This window comes from Gorilla gorilla, chromosome 9, assembly GCF_029281585.2.
Source record: "Gorilla gorilla gorilla isolate KB3781 chromosome 9, NHGRI_mGorGor1-v2.1_pri, whole genome shotgun sequence".
NCBI lineage: Eukaryota > Metazoa > Chordata > Mammalia > Primates > Hominidae > Gorilla > Gorilla gorilla.
This window is the reverse complement of record NC_073233.2, coordinates 3,315,050-3,336,284: the sequence shown is the minus strand read 5'-3', so window position 1 is coordinate 3,336,284 and position 21,235 is coordinate 3,315,050.

Below are 21,235 nucleotides of genomic sequence, written 5' to 3'. Positions count from 1 at the left end.
GCGGCCACCTCTGATGTTGCAGACTTTTGCCGTGATTATGCACTCCAGCCGAGGGACGCTAGAGAGGTTGAAATTTCAACTGTGGGATTTGCCATTTTGGAATTTGCAGAAATGTACTGGATATGCTAACAGCAGCCTGGCTAGCCTCCACTTCACAAGGAAGTATTTAAATATACACGTGTAATATGAAGAAAATTGCATTAGATCATAAGGGATGAATTATTTTGTAAATGACTATACCATCAAATACCATACCTGATATCAATAATCTTCATCAGACAGTATCTGTGTATGTAAGTAGATAAACAAAAAAGCAGGAGTTTATTTCTCTCTAATGTATCCTCGACTCTCTAGCAGTGACCTCTGAAATGTCTCTTCTGATCCAGACTTGTTTGAATCATGTGCAACATTTTAGATTTGTCTTTTCTCTGCAAGTTTTTTTTCATTAAGTACCATAACATATTGAACCAAATAGTTTTGCTTGCTTTCTATTGATGACACATGATTTTGGCTTTTATCTTCAGTGGAAAATCAATGTGTCACACGGAGTTCACTAAGAAAAAGGTATGGGGCCTCTTTGTAATTCTTTGTCAGATGATTGCTTTATCTTGATTTATGCCTTCAAACTTTTTCCCATTCAGCAGAAAATATTGTGTCGCTATCTGTGAGAGCAAAGCGATCTATACCAATTTATGCTCTAAGTGTAGCCTCCTTCCAGAACTGCTTATGGAACATATCAACTCACTATAGATTAGGGACATAATGGATTCTTCTTTCTTAAAAGTGGCAGATTGACAATTTTAGTTCATATACAAGCTTTTATATTAACATTAAAACAATATTTCTATGTAAAGTAAAATATTGTAGTTGATTATTATTTGAGGGCCTCCCAGAATTTCAAGGTCTGAAAATAAATTCAGTGTTCCTGGTGGTAACAAAATTGCCCCTACTTCCTTGTATCAGGACTGCCATTTGGAACTGCTGGGGAAGCTCTTTTCAGAAATTATTTTCAAAACAGCATTGTTGCCTTTTGCCAAACTGAAATCTGGTTGTAAACTTTTGAAAACTAGTTCCTTGGAATGGAATTCAAGTTGTCTTCTAAGCAATTTTTTTTAACTCAAACATACATTCTATCTTGCTTTATTATGTCGCTATTTGTGTAGGAAACATATTTCTATTTTTACCATTTTCAATTTATTTACATTTACATTTACATTTGTGTGTATATATATATACACACATACATACACTTTAAGTTCTGGGATACATTTGCAGAACTTGCAGTTTTGTGAAATAGGTATACATGTGCTGTCGTGGTTTGCTGCACCCATCAACTCGTCATCTACATTAAGTATTTCTCCTAATGCTATCCCTCCTCTTTCCTTCCTACCCACTGACAGGCCCCAGTGTGTGATGTTCCCCTCCCTGTGTCTATGTGTTCTCATTGTTCAACTCCCACTTATGAGTGAGAACATGTGGTGTTTGGTTTTCTGTTCTTGTGATAGTTTGCTGAGAATGATGGTTTCCAGCTTCATCCATGTCTCTGCAAAAGACATTAATCCATCCTTTTTTATAGCTGCATGGTATTCCATGGTGTATATGTGCCACATATTCTTTATCCAGTCTATCATTGATGGGCATTTGGGTTGGTTCCTAGTCTTTGCTCTTGTGAATAGTGCTGCAATAAACATATGTGTGAATGTGTCTTTATAGTAGAATGATTTATAATCCTTTGGATGTGTACCTAGTAATGAGACTGTTAGGTCAAATGATATTTCTAGTTCTGGATCCTTGAGGAATTGCTACACTGTCTTCCACAATGGTTGAACTAATTTACACTCCCACCAACAGTGTAAAAGCATTCCTATTTCTCCACATCCTCTCTAGCACCTGTTGTTTCCTGACTTTTTAATGATTGCCATTCTAACTGGCGCGAGACGGTATCTCATTGGACCAGGGGTGATGAGCTTTTTTTTTTTTTCTTCGAGACAGCCTCACTCTGTCACCCAGGGTGGAGTGCAGTGGCACAATTTCGGCTCACTGCAACCTCCACCTAATGGGTTCAAGCAATTCTCCTGTCTTAGCCTCTTGAGTAGCTGGGATTACAGATATATACCACCACGCCTGGCTAAAGTTTTTTTGTGTGTTTTTGGTAGAGACAGAGTTTCACCATAGTGGCCAGGCAAGTCTCAAACTCCTGACCTTGTGATCCACTCGCCTTGGCCTCCCAAAGTGATGGGATTACAGGCGTGAGCCACCACGCCCAGCCTATGATGAGCTTTTTCTCATGTGTTTATTGGCCGCATAAATGTCTTCTTTTGAGAAGTGTCTGTTCATATCCTTTTCCCACTTTTTGATGGGGTTGTTTTTTTCTTGTAAATTTGTTTAAGTTCCTTGTAGATTCTGGATATTAGCCCTTTGTTAGATGGATAGATTGCAAAAATTTTCTCCCACTCTGTAGGTTGTGTGTTCACTCCGATGATAGTGTCTTTTGCTGTGCAGAAGCTATCTTTAGTTTAATTAGATCCCATTTCTCAATTTTGGCTTTTGTTGCCACTGCTTTTGGTGTTTTGGTCGTGAAGTCTTTGCCTATGCCTATGTTCTGAATGGTATTGGCTAGGTTGTCTTCTAGAGTTTTTATGGTTTTAGATCTTATGTTTAAGTCTTTAATCCATCTTGAGTTAATTATTTTATAAGGTGTAAGGAAGGGGTCCACTTTCAGCTTTCTTCATTTGGCTAGCCAGTTTTCCCATCACCATTTATTAAATAGTCAATCTTTCCCCATTGTTTGTTTTCGTCAGGTGTGTCAGAGATATGTTGTATATTTCATGGTACAATGCCTTCTGTCAATGGGGAAAAATAACAAGCATATATGGGATGAATGAAGTCTGCTATGGTTAAGGTTGAGAATATTTACTGATCCTTGAGTTCAGTCTCCAGGAATGTTGGAAATAGAGAATGGAGATAATGGAGATAAAGAAAAGTTCTGAAAATGACACTTCCCATAGTGTCAAAATTGTGATCTATTGCAGAATTCTGTGATACATCAAAATCTCTGTTTATACTGAGGTTTGTTATTGTGTATGAGCATATCTTTATCAGGTGTAGGCTATTTCTATACTTTCATGTCTTTAAATCAATGTTTCTATTCACATATGTATATGTGCAAATAGAAGCATGTTAATATTATATATATATTTTCTGTCATTACCATGATTGCTATGATTATCATTAGCATGTATTATTAGTGTGACCGAAGTATCATCAGTATCAGTTTCTTTCTCACTGCAGTGCTCCTGTAATGCTTCATTTCTACAGAGCCAACCTACACCCACCGTTTCCCTGACTATAACTTTACCTAAAGTATAAGCCCTTATAAAGCCATGAAAGCCTACCAAGAATTGTCAAAGAAGCTAGGCAGCAGCCAGGCTCTGCCTTAGGAAAAGATTTTACTTTTTATTATCATGTGCAGTACTTAACTACTTGTTTTGCCCTCTAAGATTTTGCTCTCCTATATTTCTATCCCCTGGCTTTCTGATATTTCATGTGATTATATTTGAAATTTTAACCTTGCTTTTCTTTTTGGAATCTCTGATATCTCTGCTGCCACAGGTAATGACAGGTTCCTCTCTAACTGTTGGTGTTATCCCTGGTCAGATTATTACTGATGACAGAAGTAGATGTTTTACGTGGATTCTCTCGATATCAGAAACAAATACAGATATCACAACTCAAAAATGACAGACTGATAACCATTATGAACTTAGATGCAACATTCTTAATACAATATTAGCAAATTGAGTCTAGGAATATTTAAAAATGATAATGTGTTTTAACCAAGTGGGGTTTATCTCAAGTTGGTTTCAACAACTGAAAATCTACCATGCTGACAGAAAAAAGAAAAATCACGTGACACTCTCAATAGATGCAAAAAAGGAATTTACAAAATGTAACACATTTTTTAAATTAAAAACTCCCAGCAAACTGAGGATAGAAAAGTACATTTTCAAACTGATTATGTGTTTACAAGAAATCTATAGCAAACATCTTACTTAAAATGGTGAAAGCCTTAATACTTTCTACATAAGATTATGAAAAATGCAATGATGTCCTCTCTCCCTAGTTCTTTAAAGTATTGCATTCAATATTAAATAAGTGGAAATATATACCAAGTTCATTGATAAATATTTAATACTTATGAGATGATAATTCTCCTGAAATTGATCTCTAGATTCAGTGGAATTCCCATGAAACCTTATAGGTCCTTTTGGATAAATTACAAAACTGATTCTAAAACAGGGAGAAAGAAAGAAGGGAAGGAAGGAGGAATGGACAGAAAGAAGAAAGAAATAAAGAGAAAAGAAAAGAAAATAAGAAATAAGTGACACCCAAGTTGGGAAGAAAGAAAAATACTATTCTCACGTGATGTAAACATATACATAGAAAATCCTTAGGCATCTGCAGAAGTGTGCTAGAGGTATGAAGTGAATTTAACAAAGTTGTAGGATGAAAGATCAATAAATAAAATCAATTGTGTTTCTATACACAATCAACACCAATTAGAAAATAAAATTATGTAAGCAATTTAACTTATAATAGCCTCAAAAATAATAAAATAATTCAGAATAAATTTAATAAAAGGTATGCTGATCCAAAATTTCTAAATCACTAATACGAGAGATTGAATAGGTAGAAATATGTATCAAGTTCATTGGTAAATATACATGTCATACTTATTAGATGATAATTCTTCTGAAACTGATCTCCAGATTTGGCACAATCCCAGTCAAACCTATAGGCCTTTTTGGAGAAATTACAAAGCTGATTCTAATTTTTTTTTTTAAATGCAGAAGTCCTAGAATAGCCAGAGCATGTTTTAGAAAGAAGAATAAAGTTGGAAAACTTTCCAAATTTCAAGACATATTGTAAAGCTACACTAAACAGTACAGTAAACTTACTGGCATGAAGAAGACATATATATCAGTGAAACAGAATAAATAATTTAGAAATATATCCTGCCTTACATGGCCAAAGTTGCCAAAATATTTCAATAAGGAAATCAATGTCTTTATAAAGATGGTACTATTAAAATTGGATATTAAATGGAGAATATGAACTTCAGAATTACCTCACACCATATCCTCAAATTAACTCAACATGTATTTTATACATAATGTAAATATAAAAAGTATAAAGCTTACTGAATAGGAAAAATTTTTAATAATCTTACTATAGCTAAAAATTTTTTAGATAAGAAAAGGATGGATGAAAATGGAAAAAAATAGTAAGTTGGACTTCATGAAATTAAGACTTTTGCAACTTAAAACATAGCATCAAAAAATGAAAAGGCAAACCACAGATTGGGACAGAATAATTTTAAATATGTCTGATAAAGAACTTTCATCTAGAATGTACACATAACTAAAAAACTAAATAACAAAACACAAATAACTCATTTAACGTAATATTTTGACCTAAATGGGCCAAATATTTGTACAGATATTTTAATTTAAAAAGAGATGGTGTCCAATACACAAATGAAAAGATACTTAACATTACCCGTCATCAGGGAAATTCAAGTTAAAACCACATTGAGGTACCACTGTACACCCACTGGAGTGGCTGACACGAGCAGAACTGACCATACCACATGATGTGAAGAATTGCTATTCACACCTGGCTAGTGGGACTTCAAAATGGTACAGACATTTTGGAAAGCAGTTTGGCAGTTTCTTTTAATGTTAAACTTAGTACTGATCATATAGCCAAATAATTCCACTGCGACTCAAAATAAATAAAAACATATCCGTACCAAGCCTCATCCTTGAAGTTCATAGCAGATGTGTCCATCAACTTGTAAATGGATAAACCAGTTGTAGATGGAGTACCACTCAACAATAAAAAGGAGCAAACTGATACAACAGCAATATAAATGAATATCAAAAGCATTATGCTCAGTGAAAGAAGCTAGACATGAAAGACACCAATGTATCATTCCACTAATAGGATACTCTAGAAAATGCAAACTGTAGAAACAGAAGCAGATTAGTGGTTGCCTGTGTTCAGGAATGGAGAAAAGATCAAATGCAAAACAGCAAAAGAAAACGTTTTGTGATGATGCAGATTTTCTGTATCTTGATCATGATTGTGGTCAAATGATGATATTCATCTGCCATAACCCATTAAATTGCACATTGAAAAGGGTGAATTTTACTGTGTGTACATTATACTGAAATGGAGCTGTAAATATGTTTGGAGCTTATCTGTGAACATTAGTTGCAGAGCAGGAGTTACTTTTATAGAGTGGAAATCTGCTGAGTGCCAACTTGAGAAGGGTTGAAAAAAATTAGAACCTTCTTCCAACACATTTCAGTTAGAACACTCTTAGGATGTCGTTACAGCTGCGCTCTATATTGGTGTCTCTGATGAAATCACATGTCTGATGATCTCAGCATGCCTTTAATCAACAGAATATACACGTGTTTTCTTTTATTACTATAAAGGATATACCAAACAACTTTTTCAAGACTTTACTTCAAAAAGGCACGTAGTTTTGCAACATTTTTGGTAAGTCTTTAATTATTTCAAAATGAAAAATTGAAAATAAAATGCAATTATTTACTCAGGCCCCCCAAAAAAAGGTCTGTACGGGGAATGCATGTGGTGTGTGTGTGTGTGTGTGTGTAAGTGTGTGATTTGAAGAATTGAAAAAATTTTAGTGGGGTTTTGTAGCATCACTTTGATAGCATCCTGTAATTTTGTATTGTGTTTGAAATAAAAATAAAGTGAATACACTGATAAAAGAATTTGAAAAGAATTTGCATTATTGCCTAAATTATGTGTGGTTTCCACACTGGCATGAATCGAGCATCTTTAACCTACATAACAATATATCAGAAGTATTAGGTAAAAAATAAGTAAACTAGTATAACAAAGTTAAATATTTCTAAAGTAAAATTATAGCTTTATTTTTTTTCCTGAAATGTTTTGAGGAGATATTTACACCAAAAGATATTATCACTGATCAATGAAACTTTTTAAGAATTTGCTTGTGTCCCACCAATATTTGATTACATAGTGCTTCTGTGAGTTCCATTTCATTAATTTAGCTTTGACAGGAGAGAAGGCAATGGCTCTGCAGCCTCTCTCGGTGTGGCATGATCCTGGTTCCGCTGGCTGATCTCTATTAGAACCATGGCCTTAATCATGCCTTTCATGCTTCTAACTTGATTTGCATTTGTTGTGTGATCCAAATTTATTCTCTCGTTTAGTCGCTTCCACCCATAGAAAAGCAGGTCTTTTTCATTTCTCCTTCACCATTGCCCCCATTTTTTCTTTTTGTCCTCCCATGATGAAAAACAAGACAGAAAACAAACTATAACAACAACAGACACCTTTTGTCTGTGGTCACCAATGCATTGTAGCACTAAACTTTGTTCAAAATCTCTAGATCTGACCTCTATATCTGCTGTTCCCAGAGTTTTTCAATGTGTTCTCTAGACTGCTGTGACCCACTGACAGAAAGTCTAGCTATATTTAATTGAAAGTTATTACTGTCTGATATGGTTTGGCTGTGTCCCCACTGAAATCTCATCTTGCACTGTAGCTCCCATAATTCACATGTTGTGGGAGGGACCCAGTGAGAGGTAAGTGGATCATGGGGGCAGTTTTCCCCACACTGTTCTAGTGGTAGTGAATAAGTCTCATGAGATCTGATGGTTTTATAAGGGGAAACCCCTTTCGCCTTTCACTTGGTTCTCATTTGCTGTTTACCTGCTGCCATGTAAGATGCGCCTTTCGCCTTCTGCCATAACTGTGAGGCCTCCTCAGCCATGTGGAACTGTGAATTCATTAAACCTCTTTTTCTTTATAAATGACCCAGTCTTGGGTATGTCTTTATCAGCAGCATGAAAATTGACTAATACACTCACTGTCCATGAATGATACTCTGTTAGCCCATTTGCATTGTTATAAAGAAATACCTGAGGCTGGGTAATTTATAAAGAAATGCGGTTTATTTGGCTCCTTGTTGTGAAGGCTGTACATGAAGCATAGTACTGGCACCTGCTTCCAGGGAGGGCCTCAGGAACCTTCCAATCATGGTGGAAGGTGAAGGGAAACCAGCATATCACATGGTGAGAGCGGAAGCAAGAGAGACAGGGAGGAGGTGTCAGTCTCTTTTAAACAACCAGATATCGCATGAACTCACAGGGTAAGAACTCATTCATTACCAAGAGGACAGCACCAAGCCATTCAGGAGGCATCTATCTCCAACATTGGGGATCACATTTTAACGTGAGATTTGAAGGGGACAAATATCCAAACTATGTCAGATACCAAAGCTGACAATGCTTAGGATCTTTAGCTGTTCCAGGTTCTGGGAAAAGGGAGAGAGTTAGCTTCCCTCGTCTATGCTGTGCTACTCCATATTATATTAATAATTATTGTTCTCTAAAGGTTCTTAAAAGCAAATAAACAAATGCAAGGCAAAACATATAAAAGGCAAGGCAAAACATACGAAATGCAAGGCAAATGCATTAAAAAACTTTTGAGTGTTAATACATAGATTTTATTTTATCTTTTTAATTTCTTTTGCTTAACCAAATAGATTATGTAGTTTTGATTAACTGGCCATGAAATAGCTCTGCCTACATAGAATTTCCCATGAATAATTGGTTGTGGAGACTTTTGTGTGTGACCCAAATCCTCCCTCAAAACTGAAGTTTGCCCAGCTATTGGGAGTGTTGGCAAATCATGCCTCTCAGCTGATTCTCTCTAGAATTTATTCTCAGGAGATCTAATTAATAACTTGTCAAGCTGATGTCCATCCTTGGGGACAACTCGTATCTGAAGAATGGCCAGTGAAAGGTATTAAAACTCCATACTCCTGCCTCAATTTAGGGCAACTCTGAAGGGTCGCCTCAGCTTCTCAGCTCCCCCTTGAGATTAGCTGAGGTATTTGTTGTGACTGCCTCACATCTCAACTCCCTTTATCCAATTCAGCTTTTTCGCCACAGTTGTTGGTTCCTAGGATTTTACCCAGTTAAATGTTCTCTACACAAATCTCTATCTCAAATCTGCTTTACAGGGAATGTGGCCTCAGACAGGTTTTCATTAGGTTCTGGACGTAACTCTCATTAGTCATTGATATGATTCGGCTGTGTCTCCATCCGAATCTCACCTTGATTGTAATTATCCCCGCATGTCAAGGATGGAGTCAGGTGGAGATCATTGAATCATAGGGGCGGGTTCCCCCTACTGTTCTCCTGGTAGCGAATAAGTCTCACGAGATCTGATGCTTTTAAAATGGGAGCTTCCCTACACAAGCTTTCTTCTCTGCTACCATTTAAGATGTGCCTTTGCTTCTTTTTTGCCTTCTGCCGTGACTGTGAGGCCTCCCCAGCCATGTGGAATTGTGAGTTCCTTAAACCTCTTTCCTTTCTAAATTACCCGGTCTTGGGTATGACTTTATTAGCAGCATGAGAACAAACTAGTGCAGTCTGTTCTATAAGCCCAAGTCGGATCACAGAGTCCCGCTTTCTGTTTTTTTTTCCTAGCCCATATTTCTACTAAAACTTGACTCATATAGACTTAAAACAAAATAATTAAGCATGGCTAGTATTTATTTATTATTTTATACGTGTCAGGTACTGTATTTTGTAACTTATCTTTTAATAATCTTTCCAAATCTCTAAAAGGAGAACTCTGCTCTTTTATAGAGAAAATAAGGATGGCTCTGAAAATGTTAGCATTAGGGGAAGTAGGGTGAGGGACATAGGGAGCACTTTGTGTTATTTGTGCATTTTGCTATCAATCTAAAATCAGGTCAAAATAAAAATTAAAAAAATGGGTAGTAGAAGCAGGTTGTTAAGATTTTCAGTGTGACTCTAGAATTTTTTTGTTTGTTGTTTGTTTTGGAGTGTAGTGGTAAGATCTCTGCTCACTGCAGCCTCCACTTCCCAGGCTCAAGCAATTCTCCTGCCTCAGTCTCCCAAGTAGCTGGGATTATAGGTGCCCGCCACCACACCCAGCTAAGTTTTCTATTTTTTTTTTTTTTTAGTAGAGATGGGGTTTCAGCATGTTGGCCAGTCCAGTCTCCTACTCCTGACTTCAAGTCATCCGCCCGCCTCAGCCTCCCGAAGTGCTGGGATTATAGGCATGAGCTCCCACTCCTGGCCCAAAGTTCATATTTTAACTACTAACCTAAATTATTTTAAAAACAAAAGCCTCCTTGGACTCAAACCAGGTCAGAGTGACATGATCATGTGCCTGTTTTGTGCAGGGTGAAGTGAGATTATTATCTAGGAAATAGCTGAAATGTCTTGTTGTGGGCATACATATTTCATATAAATTCTAAGCTTCATATTAGCACTTAGATTATAATTATCTAAAGAATAGAGAACAATTTCATATAATTTTCAGTGTATCAGGCGAATCAAAAGTATACATACAAGCATGCAGATGAATTTCAGTGAATATAGTGGTGACAATGCTCAACAGAATATGTGTCCCCCACCCAACCCTGCTTCTTGCTCTTTCACTGTCCTAAAGATAGAACAAAATGGTTCAGGCATCCAGCTTGTCCCCTCCACACTTCACACTTTTACTTAATAGCAGCTTATCTTTAACACTTTGTCATCTTTAAGATGTTGCTAATTCTTTCTGGTAGATCCCAGGACTGAGGATGAGGAAGAATGATTTTATTTAAATAAAGTTGCTTAATTAAAAAACACTTTTTTTAGTTTTAAAATATTTTCATTATTTTATAAAATTTTTGTGGGTACATAGGAGGTTTATATATTTGTGGGGTACATGAGATGTTTTGATACAGGCATGCAGTGTGAAATAATCACGTCATGAGGAATGGGCTTTCCATCCCCTCAAGCATTTATCCTCTGAGTTAAAAACTATTCAATTGGCTGGGCACGGTGGCTCACGCCTGTAGTCCCAGCTCTTTGGGAGGCCGAGGTTGGCGGATCGCCTGAGGTCAGGAGTTTGAGACCAGCCTGGCCAACATGATGAAACCCCATCTCTACTAAAAATACAAAAATTAGCCGGGTGTGGTGGCGAGTGCCTGTCATCCCAGCTACTCGGGTGGCTGAGACAGGAGAATCATTTGAACCTGGGAGGTGGAGGTTACAGTGAGCCGAGATCATGCCATTGTACTCCAGCCTGAGTGACAAGAGTGAAACTCCATGTCAAAAACAAACAAAAATCAATTACATTCTTTAAGTTATTAAAATTAAACATTGTAAATGATTTTTTTTCCCAAAGCTTTTTCAAAGAAAAAAAAGTAGAAACAAAGACACTTTCTACTGATTTCCAATATGGTGACTCTGTATTTCTAGCATGTGTTAAGGTGAAAAATTGATTTTATGTTTAATACAAAACATAGCATAATGTAATGAAAAGCAAGATTGTAATGATAAAGGAAAATAACACTAGTGCTAATTTTTTTCAATTTGAAGCATTGGATTAAAATGAATTAGGTTATATTCCAACATGTTTATATTGAATTTCTTTTTTCTCCAATTGGTTTCTTTTTATTAATGGGTGAGTGTTGCATTTGTATAAGGTTTCCCTATTATATTCAATTGTTTTGAGATGCTTTTAATTTGACGTTTTTATGTTTTCTTTTTGATGTATACATGTTATGCTTTTATGCTGAATTTGATAATTGGTGCTGTATATGCAAAGCAAATGTAATTTCCCAGCTTTTATTTTTTAAAGCCCTGGGAAGCAACATAATAAAGTAGAAATAGTATCAAGACAGGAGTTAGAATACCTGGATTCTAAAATTTAAATTAAATTAGGATCTAGTGACATTATAGGTGTTCCTTGATCTTCTGATGACCTGATTCCTCAAAAGAAAAATAAAATAATCTATAAATTGTTTCTAATTCTAAAACTCTATAAATCCTATTTTTAAAATTATAATTAGTTGAACTCTATAAGGTCACAAAAATCCCTATTAAGAAACTAAAATAAAATTTTATCATATCTTAAAAATACTCTGATCTTTTTTTATATGCTGACATGAATTCTAATTATTTTTGAGCCCCTAAAAAACATTTAAGATCACAGTTTATGTTTTATTATTGACTTTCAGATAATTAACATTTTACTGATAGATATGAACAAATCTACTCTAACAGAGATAGTCATTAGTTTATTTCTCTCTTTTCAGTATCAATAAAAAGTATCGATTTACCAATAACAATGAATTAATTGCCTGAAATAAATGAAACGTAAGCAGCAAAAGTGAACTTTTTAGTATAACTCTTCTTGTAAACATTGACTTAGTTCAAAGGGAGCTTATCTTTAAAAAAACAAGCGCTAATTCATGTCTATTGGTATAGATATAATCTTTTTTTCCTTGAAAATAGATCCTACTATACTCCAGACACTATGCCACTAGGTGCAGATATTAACACAAATAGCAGGTGATCATTGTCCTCATGGAGTTTATTTTAAAGAGAACAAAGTGAGACAAAGGCACACAAGCAAAGAACTACAATACAAAGGGGATGGCATCTGACTCAGCATGGAGGTGTCACGGAAGGTGTTGTTTTGCTTAGGTTTTGAAGTGTGGGTAGGAGATGGCCCATGTTGAGAGTGGGAACTGGGAATTAAAAAGATGAGGAGGTCTCTGCAAATCTACATGGATGGGAAGTAGCATGCTGATGTGGGAAACAACTAAAAAGTTCCAGAATGCATGGTTTATAAAGCGTGAGTCAGAGAGGGCTAGACCAGTAGCCAGATCAAGGATATCTCAGATGTTATAGTCATGAATTAGTGCATTGACCTGCAGGCCATGGGAGTCACTGAAGGTTTCAGTCAGGTAAGTGAGCTGATCAGAACAGTCCTTTAGATAGGCCGCTCTTTTGGCTGTAATGGGGACACGTTTGAAGTAGGGCTATAGCTAAAAATATACAGACACTTCCTCTTGTCTACAGCCCTGCTGGCATCTGTTGTATTTTGACTTTTTAATAATAGCCATTCCAACCGGTATGAAATGGTATCTCATTGTGTTTTGATTTGCATTTTTCTGATGATTAGTGATTCTAAGCATTTTTTTTTTCGTGTATTTGTTGGCCATTTGTATGTGTTCTTTTGAGAAGTGTTTGTTCATGTCCTTTGCCCATTTTTTAATTGGGTTATTTTTTTTTTCTAATTGATTTAAGTTCCCTGTAGATTCTGGATACTAAAAAACAAACAAAAACCAGAAGTAAATAAATTCTCAGGACACACACACCCACACCCACACCCACAGAGAGAGAGAGAGAGAGAGAGAGAGAGCGCCTAGGTAAGAGGCCACCAACCACCAGGGTCTAAACTGGGAACACTTTCTAGTACAGAATGAATGGAAAGGATTCATGAAATATCTAGAAAGTAACATTAATGAGATTTACATGTATGGAGTGAATGAGGAGAAACAGGGATCATTCAGGATTCTGGTGGGAATAACAGGGGGAGCCATTAGTTGAAATTTTGAAGTGGGAGAAGGAGAGGGAGTTTTAGGGAGAAAGATGAGTTGTTTTTTTAGGTATTTCAAACCCTTGAAGCTTCTATGGGACATCGAAGTGGAAATAACAGTCTGTGGGTTGGGACAATAAAGAAAGAAATTGGTTGAAGACTAGGGGAAGAGTATAGAGCAAAGAAATATTTAAGATAATAAACATATAGAGATAGCTGAAAATGTGGGACTGGATTACAAAGGAAGAATGATTTAGTTATGAAGCCCAAGGGCTGACAGGAATGGGTGACTAGTCGAGGAGTTCATATGCATCTGTTATTGTATGAATAAAAAAAATTATCTGTTCCTTCCTAAAGATATCTTCAACCTGTTTTTGGATACATATGGGCACTGCTTTTCACTCTCTTAGCCCCATTTCTTATTTTAGCCTCTGCTGTAGCGATCAGTTCTGCACAGGCTTTGACCCAGGCTTTGACTAGTTGGTGCAGGTGTGATATGACACTTACCTGGAATGGCCCACAGTTTGTGGCTGCTCTTACTTAAGCAGGTGGGATGCTCATGTAGGTGTAACCTAGCAGCTTGGTAGAGTTTATGCCCATGGGGCAACCTGTGACCACTCAAAAATAAAGCCCTTTCCTCCTCCCAGATTGAGGAGTCTTGCATTATGTAATAAAACTCCTTAGAAGGCCTATTAGGTTCCAATACAGCATTAGGCAACTTGATAAGGTATCCCATCATCAGCCTTCCTTTCTTCCCTCATTCCTCTGCCTCTCACTCTTTCTTCCTAAGTTAACTTCTTAGATAAAATGCCAACTTTCTATATTTTGTCTCACATCAGGGAAAATAATTGTATACCCCATTTCAAAAGCACATAAAAAGGTTACTGTATAGAAAATTTGTCTTTAAGAGATTAAGCTGTAATTTTCCAAATACTTTAAAATTTTATTTCAGATACGTTTTTCATTTTTATAAGCTTCATCTAAAAGCAGAGTTCACCTAAGAATATACCTAAGAGCATATTACATAGAATATATTTTATATTTCAGTAGTTTAGCTAGGATTCTTTCAAAATTGAGAGGATCTACAAATATTTCTAACACATTAGTTTTCAGTCTTAAGGCTGAGTCAAGAACAAAGCTCCTAAACTTTGCATTGGTGATTGAGAACATTTTAAAATTGTTATTTAATTCATTAATTTATTTTTAAAAAAATTTCACATTGTAATTATATAGATTTATAGGATACAATTTGATGTTTCAATGAATATGTATGTTGTCTAATGATCCAATAAGGATAGTTAGTGTATTAATTACCTCATGCATTCATCATTTCTTTTTAATAAGAAATTTCAAAATCCTTTCTTCTAGATACTTTGTAATATACAATACTTTACTTTTAACTATAGTCACCCTGCTTTGCAAAGAACACTACAACTTATTCTTCCTATATAATTGTGATTTCATAACTGTTAACCAATCTATCTCCATTTTGCCCTCCCCACTTCTTCCTCACTGTTTGGTAACCACTATTCTACTCTACTTCTCTATTAACATTTTTTTTTTTAAGATTCCACATATGAGCGAGATCATGCGGTATTTGCTTTCTGTGTCTGGCTTATTTCACTTAACATTGTATCCTACAGGGTCATCCATGTTGTTGCAACTGGCAGAATTTCATTCTTTTTTTATGGCTGAATAGTATTTCATTGTGTGTGTGTCCATATATATATATATATATATATATATATAATTTTATGTGTAATTATAATTACACATAAAATTATATATAATTATAATTAATTTTATGCATAATTATAATTACACATAAAATTATATATAATTATAATTATAATTATATATAATTATATATAATAATAATATATATATTATATGTAATATATAATATACATAACATACATAATGTATATTATATATAATATACATAACGTATATTATATACATTATACATTATATATATTATAATATACATAATATATATTATGTATATAATATACATAATATGTATTATATATAAAATATACATAATATATAATATATATTATACATATAATATATATTATATATTAATAATATATTAATATTAATGTTAATTATTATTAATTATTAATAATTATTAATTAATAATTATTATTTATTATTAATAATATTAATATATAATATATTAATATTAATAATATATTAATATATAATATATTAATATTAATAATATATTAATATATAATATATTAATATTAATAATATATTAATATATAATATATTAATATTAATAATATATTAATATATAATATATTATACATAATATATTATATATAATATACATAATATGTATTATATATAATATACATAATATATATTATATATATATAATTCACTTGTTTGTTTTTATACACATAGGTTGATTCCATATCTGATTATTAGAAATAGTGCTACAGTAAACATAAGAGTGCAGATATTTTTCAAACACAATGATTTCATTTCCTATGGATATATACCCAGTAGTGGGATTGCTGGGTTATGTGATCGAATGATTGTTTTTTTTTTTTATTTTTTATTTTTTAGCGAACTTCCATAAAGTTTTGCTTAATGGTTGTACTAGTTTACAACCCCATCAACAGTGCGTAAGTGTTCCGTTTTCTCCACTTCCTTGCCAACTCTTGTTATCTTTTACCTTTTTGCTAATAGCCATTCTAATGGGTGAACTGGTATCTCATTGCGGTTTTGATTTGCATTTCCCTGATGGTTAGTGATGTTGAACATGATTTTATTATATATTCGTCTTGACCCTTTCTATATTTTCTCTTGTGGCATTTCTTTTAGTTTATTTTGTCCTTTTTTTTTTTTTTTTTTTGCGAAGGAGTCTTGCTCTGTTGCCCAAGCTGGAGTGCAGTGGTGCAATCGGGGCTCACGGCAACCTCCATCTCCCTGGTTCAAGCAATTCCCCTGCCTCAGCCTGCTGAGTAGCTGGGGTTACAGGCACACGCCATCATGTTTGGCTAAATTTTTGTATTTTTAGTAGAGAAATGATTTCACCATATTGGTCAGGCTGGTCTCAAACTCCTGACCTCAGGCAATCCGCCTGCCTCAGCCTCCCAGTTTTGCCCATTTTTAAATAAGTTATTTATGTTTTTGCTGTTGAGTTGTTTAAGTTTGTTATATAATCTGGGCATTAACTCCTTAGCAGATGTATAGTTTGCAAATATTGTGTCCCATTCTGTAAGTTGTTTTTTCACTCTGTTAAGTTTCCTTTGCTGTGCAAAAGCATTTTAGTTTGATGAAACCCCATTTATCTATTTTTGCTTTTGTTGCCTGTGCTTTTGACGTCTCATTTAAAAAATCCTTGTAGAACCCAAAGTTATAGAGAATTTCCCACATGTTATCTTCTAGTAGTTTTTCATAGTTTTCAATCTTACCTTTAGGTCTTTAATCGCATTTGAGTTGATTTTTGTATAAGGTAAAAGATAGGGGTCTAATTTCATTATCCCACATGTAGATATCCAATCTTCTCAGTACCATTTAATGAAGAGACTGTCTTTACCCCTGTGTGTGCTCTTGACTCCTTTTTTGAAAATCAGTTGACTTTAGGTATGAGAATTTATTTCTGAGCTGTATATTCTCTTCCATTGGTCTATGTGTTTGCTTTATGGCAGTGCCATGCTGTTTTGCTTACTATGGCTTTGTAGTATATTTTGAAGTCAGGTAGTGTGGTGCCTCCAGCTTTGTTATTTTTGCACAGGATTGCTTTGGTTATTTGGGGTCTTTTCTGGTTTCATACAAATTTTAGGGTATTTTTTTCTATTTCTGTGAAGAATTTCATTGGTATTTTGATAGGGATTGCATTGAATCTGTAGGACATTTTGTTAGTATGGTCATTTCAATAGTATCAGTTCTTCCATTCCATGAGTATATAGTGTCCATTTTTTGTGGATCGTAAATTTTTCCATCAGTGTGTTATAGTTTTCATTGTAGAGATCTTTCACGACCTTGATTAAATTTATCTGCAGATTTCTTGGTAGCTATTGTAAATGGAATTCCTTTCTTGATGACTTTTTCAGATAGTTCACTATTAGTGTATAGAAACAACACTGAATTTTCTGTGTTGATTTTGTATACTACAACTTTACTGAATTTATTTATGATTTCTAGTAGTTTTTGGTCAAGTCTTTAGGGTTCTCACTCTATATAAGTATATATAGAAAGAACCCTAAAGAGAGAGAGATCATATATATCTATATGATCATATATATAGATGTATACATATGTATGTGAGATCACATTTTCTACAAACAGAAACAATCTGACTTCCTTCTTTCCAGTTTGGATCCCTCTTATTTATTTCTTTTGTCTAATTGCTCTGGCTCTGACCTCCAGTACTATGCTAAATAGAAGTGGTAGAAGTTGACATCCTTGTCTTCCTCCATATCATAGAGGAAAAGCATTTAACTATTCACCATAAATAAGATGTTAGCTGTGGGTTTGTCACATATGGCCTTTACTGCGTTGAGGTACACTCCTATACCTACTTTCTTGACAGTTTTTATCATAAAGGAATGTTGACTTTTGTCAAGTGTTCTTTTTGCATCTGTTGAAAGGATCACATGGTTTTTGTTCTTCTTTCTATTGTGGTGGTGTATCATATTTACTGATTTGTGCATGTTAAGCCATCCTTTCATCCCTGGGATGAACCCCACTTGATTATAGTGAATACTCTTTTTAGTGTGCTGTCGAAGTCAGTTCACTTGTATCTTGTTGAGAATTTTTGTATCTATGTTCTTCAGGAATATTGGCCTGTTATTTTCATTTTGTGCGTGTCTTTGTCTGGTTTTAGAATCAGGATGTTGCGAGCCTCATAAGATGAGTATGGAAGTATTCCTTCCTCATTACTTTTGTGGAAAAGTTTGTGGAGAATTGGTAGTTATTCTTTAACTGTTTGGTAGAATTCAGCAGTGAAGACATCAGGTCCTGGGTGTTGGTTGTTGTTGTTGTTGTTTTGATGGAAGATGTTTTATTATTGATTCAATTTCCAAACTCATTATTGATGTGTTCAGATGTTATATTTCCTCACAATTTAATCTGGGTAGTTGTATGTGTGCAGAAATTTATTCATTTTATTCTACATTATCAAATTTGTTGGCATATAGTTATGAGTAATGTCTTACAATCCCTTCTATTTCTGTGGTGTATCGGTTGTAATGTCTCCTTTTTCATCTTTTATTTATTTGAATTTTCTCTCCTTTTGTCTTAGTTTAGCTAAAGGTTTGTCAGTTTTACCTTTACACTTTGTCTTATTTATCTTTTGAAATATTTTTTAGTGTCTGTTTCATTTATATCTGCTGTGAGCTTTATTATTTCCTTCCTTCTACCAATTTTGGGTTTAGTTTGTTTTTGATGTTCTAGTTACTTGAAGTGTATAATTTTGCTTTGTGATTTGAAAATCTTTCTTCTTTTTTGGTGTAGGCTTTTATTGCTATAAATTTCCCTCTTAGAACTGCTTTTGCTACGTTCCATAGGTTTGGGTATGTTGGATTTTCATTCTTACTTGTCTCAGTGACTTTTGAAATTTTCCTATTAATGTCTTAATGAGACCTATTGATTTCTTGGGTGCGTGCTATTTAATTTCCATGTTTTTATAAAATTTCCAAGGGCTTTCCTGTTGTTGATTTCTGACTTTATATCCCTGTAATCAGAAAAGATACTTCATATGATATCTGTCTTCTTAAGTTTGTTAAGACTTATTATGTGTCATAATGTATGATTGGTCCTAGAGAATGTTTGGTGTACAGTTGAGAATAATTTGTATTCTGCAGCTGTTGGATGATGTATTAGTCTGTTTTCATACTGCTGATAAAGACATACCCGAGACTGGGTAATTTACAGAGAAAAAGAGGTTTAGTGGACTCATAGTTCCACGTGGCTGGGGAGGTCTCCCAATCATGATGGAAGGCGAAAGACACATCTTACATGGTAGCAAACAAAATAGAATTGAGAACCAAGTGAAAGGGTTCCCCCTTATAAAACTATCAGATCTTGTTAGACGTATTCACTACCACAAGAACAGTATGGGGGAACCGCCCCCATGATTCAATTATCTCCCACTGGTTCCCTCCCACAACATGTATGAATTATGGGAGCTATAATCAAGATGAGATTTGGGTGGGGATATACAGCCAAACCATATCAGGTGAGATCTTCTTTACCTGCTAGGTCCATTTGGTCTATGGTATAGTTTGAGTCTGTCATTTTTTGGTTGATTTTCTCTTCATAGAATCTGTCCATTTTTAAAGTGGAGTGTTGAAATTTCCTACTAATATTGTATTGCAGTCTATCTCTACCTTTAAATCTAATATTTGCTTTATATATCTGGTTGTTCTGGTGTTGGGTACATATATAGTTACACCTAAGTAATATATATGTTATGTCCTCGTATTGAATTGGGCCTTTTATCATTTCATTATACAGTGACATTCTTTTTTTATATAGTTTTTTTATTTAAAGCCTTTTAAAATATGACATGACTGTGGCTACTCCTGCTTGCTTTTCATTTGTTTGCATAAAATATATTTTTCCATCTCTTCACTTTCAGTCTATTTGTCTTTAATAGTGAGGTAAGTATCATGTAGGCAGCATATAGGTGGGTTTTGCTATCTGAATCCATTCATCCACTTTATATCTTTTAAGTAGAGTTTAATCCACTTCTATTCAAGTTTATTATTGATAAATTAGGACTTCCTTCTACCATTTCATTAGTTGTTTTTTAGATTACTTGTTCACTTCTTCCTTTCTTATTGTTTATCCCTCTAGTTTGGTGGTTTTCTGTGGTGCTAAGCTTTGTTTCTTTTCCCTTTTTTGGTGTGTGTGTGTGTATCTGCTGTAATTTCTTTCTTTCTGGTTAGTGAAACTAACATACAGAGTCCTGTATTTGTAACAGACTATTTTACACCGATAACAACTTAACTTCTGTCACATAAAAATACTCTTGACTTCTCCCCCCCACACACATAATTTATATTTTTGTTACCTTACATTGCATCTTTATGAATGGTAGACTCCATGGAACATAGGATCTATGTCACAACTAAATCAATTATTTAATGGCAGCATTAAAGCAGCCCAAAGAATGTGAAAAACTGGTGTGGGTGTATTTAACTTTTTAAAAACTATGTTTCATAATGTTTTCATTAAAAAGTCTTTATCAGTTTGCTAATGCCTAATTTTTACAACCAGCCACCATAGATTTTACAGGATAAATATATTATTTCAGTGGTAATTGAAGCAGAATTTTTGTTGCTCTTCTTACCCTTAGAGATTGTGTATTATCCTCAGACGTAATTCTTTGATTTTTTTTCTTTTCATGTTGTTACACATAGTTACCAACAATCAACGTGAGAATAACCTTTGAATATTTTCAAGCATTAAGATTTGTTTATACAGCTGCACAATTAGACAACCAACACTCTTGGGTCTTTACCTCTCAGCATACACCTGATTATTAACTTAAAGGTATGATGGGAAAAGTATCAATTTTTGTTGGTCACCTAGATTTGGAAATATGTAATAACTATAAGCTTGGGTCTGCTTCTTCAGAAGCCTAGGAATTGGAGTGATGGTTCTCTGAAGAGGCTGGAAACAAAGTATGTGTTTCCAGAAGGCTTAATAGAATATGTTGAGACATAGGCCATTAACACAAAAGTGAAAGAAATGCAAAAAATGTATGAAAGTAAGGATTTGAGAAGGGAAATTT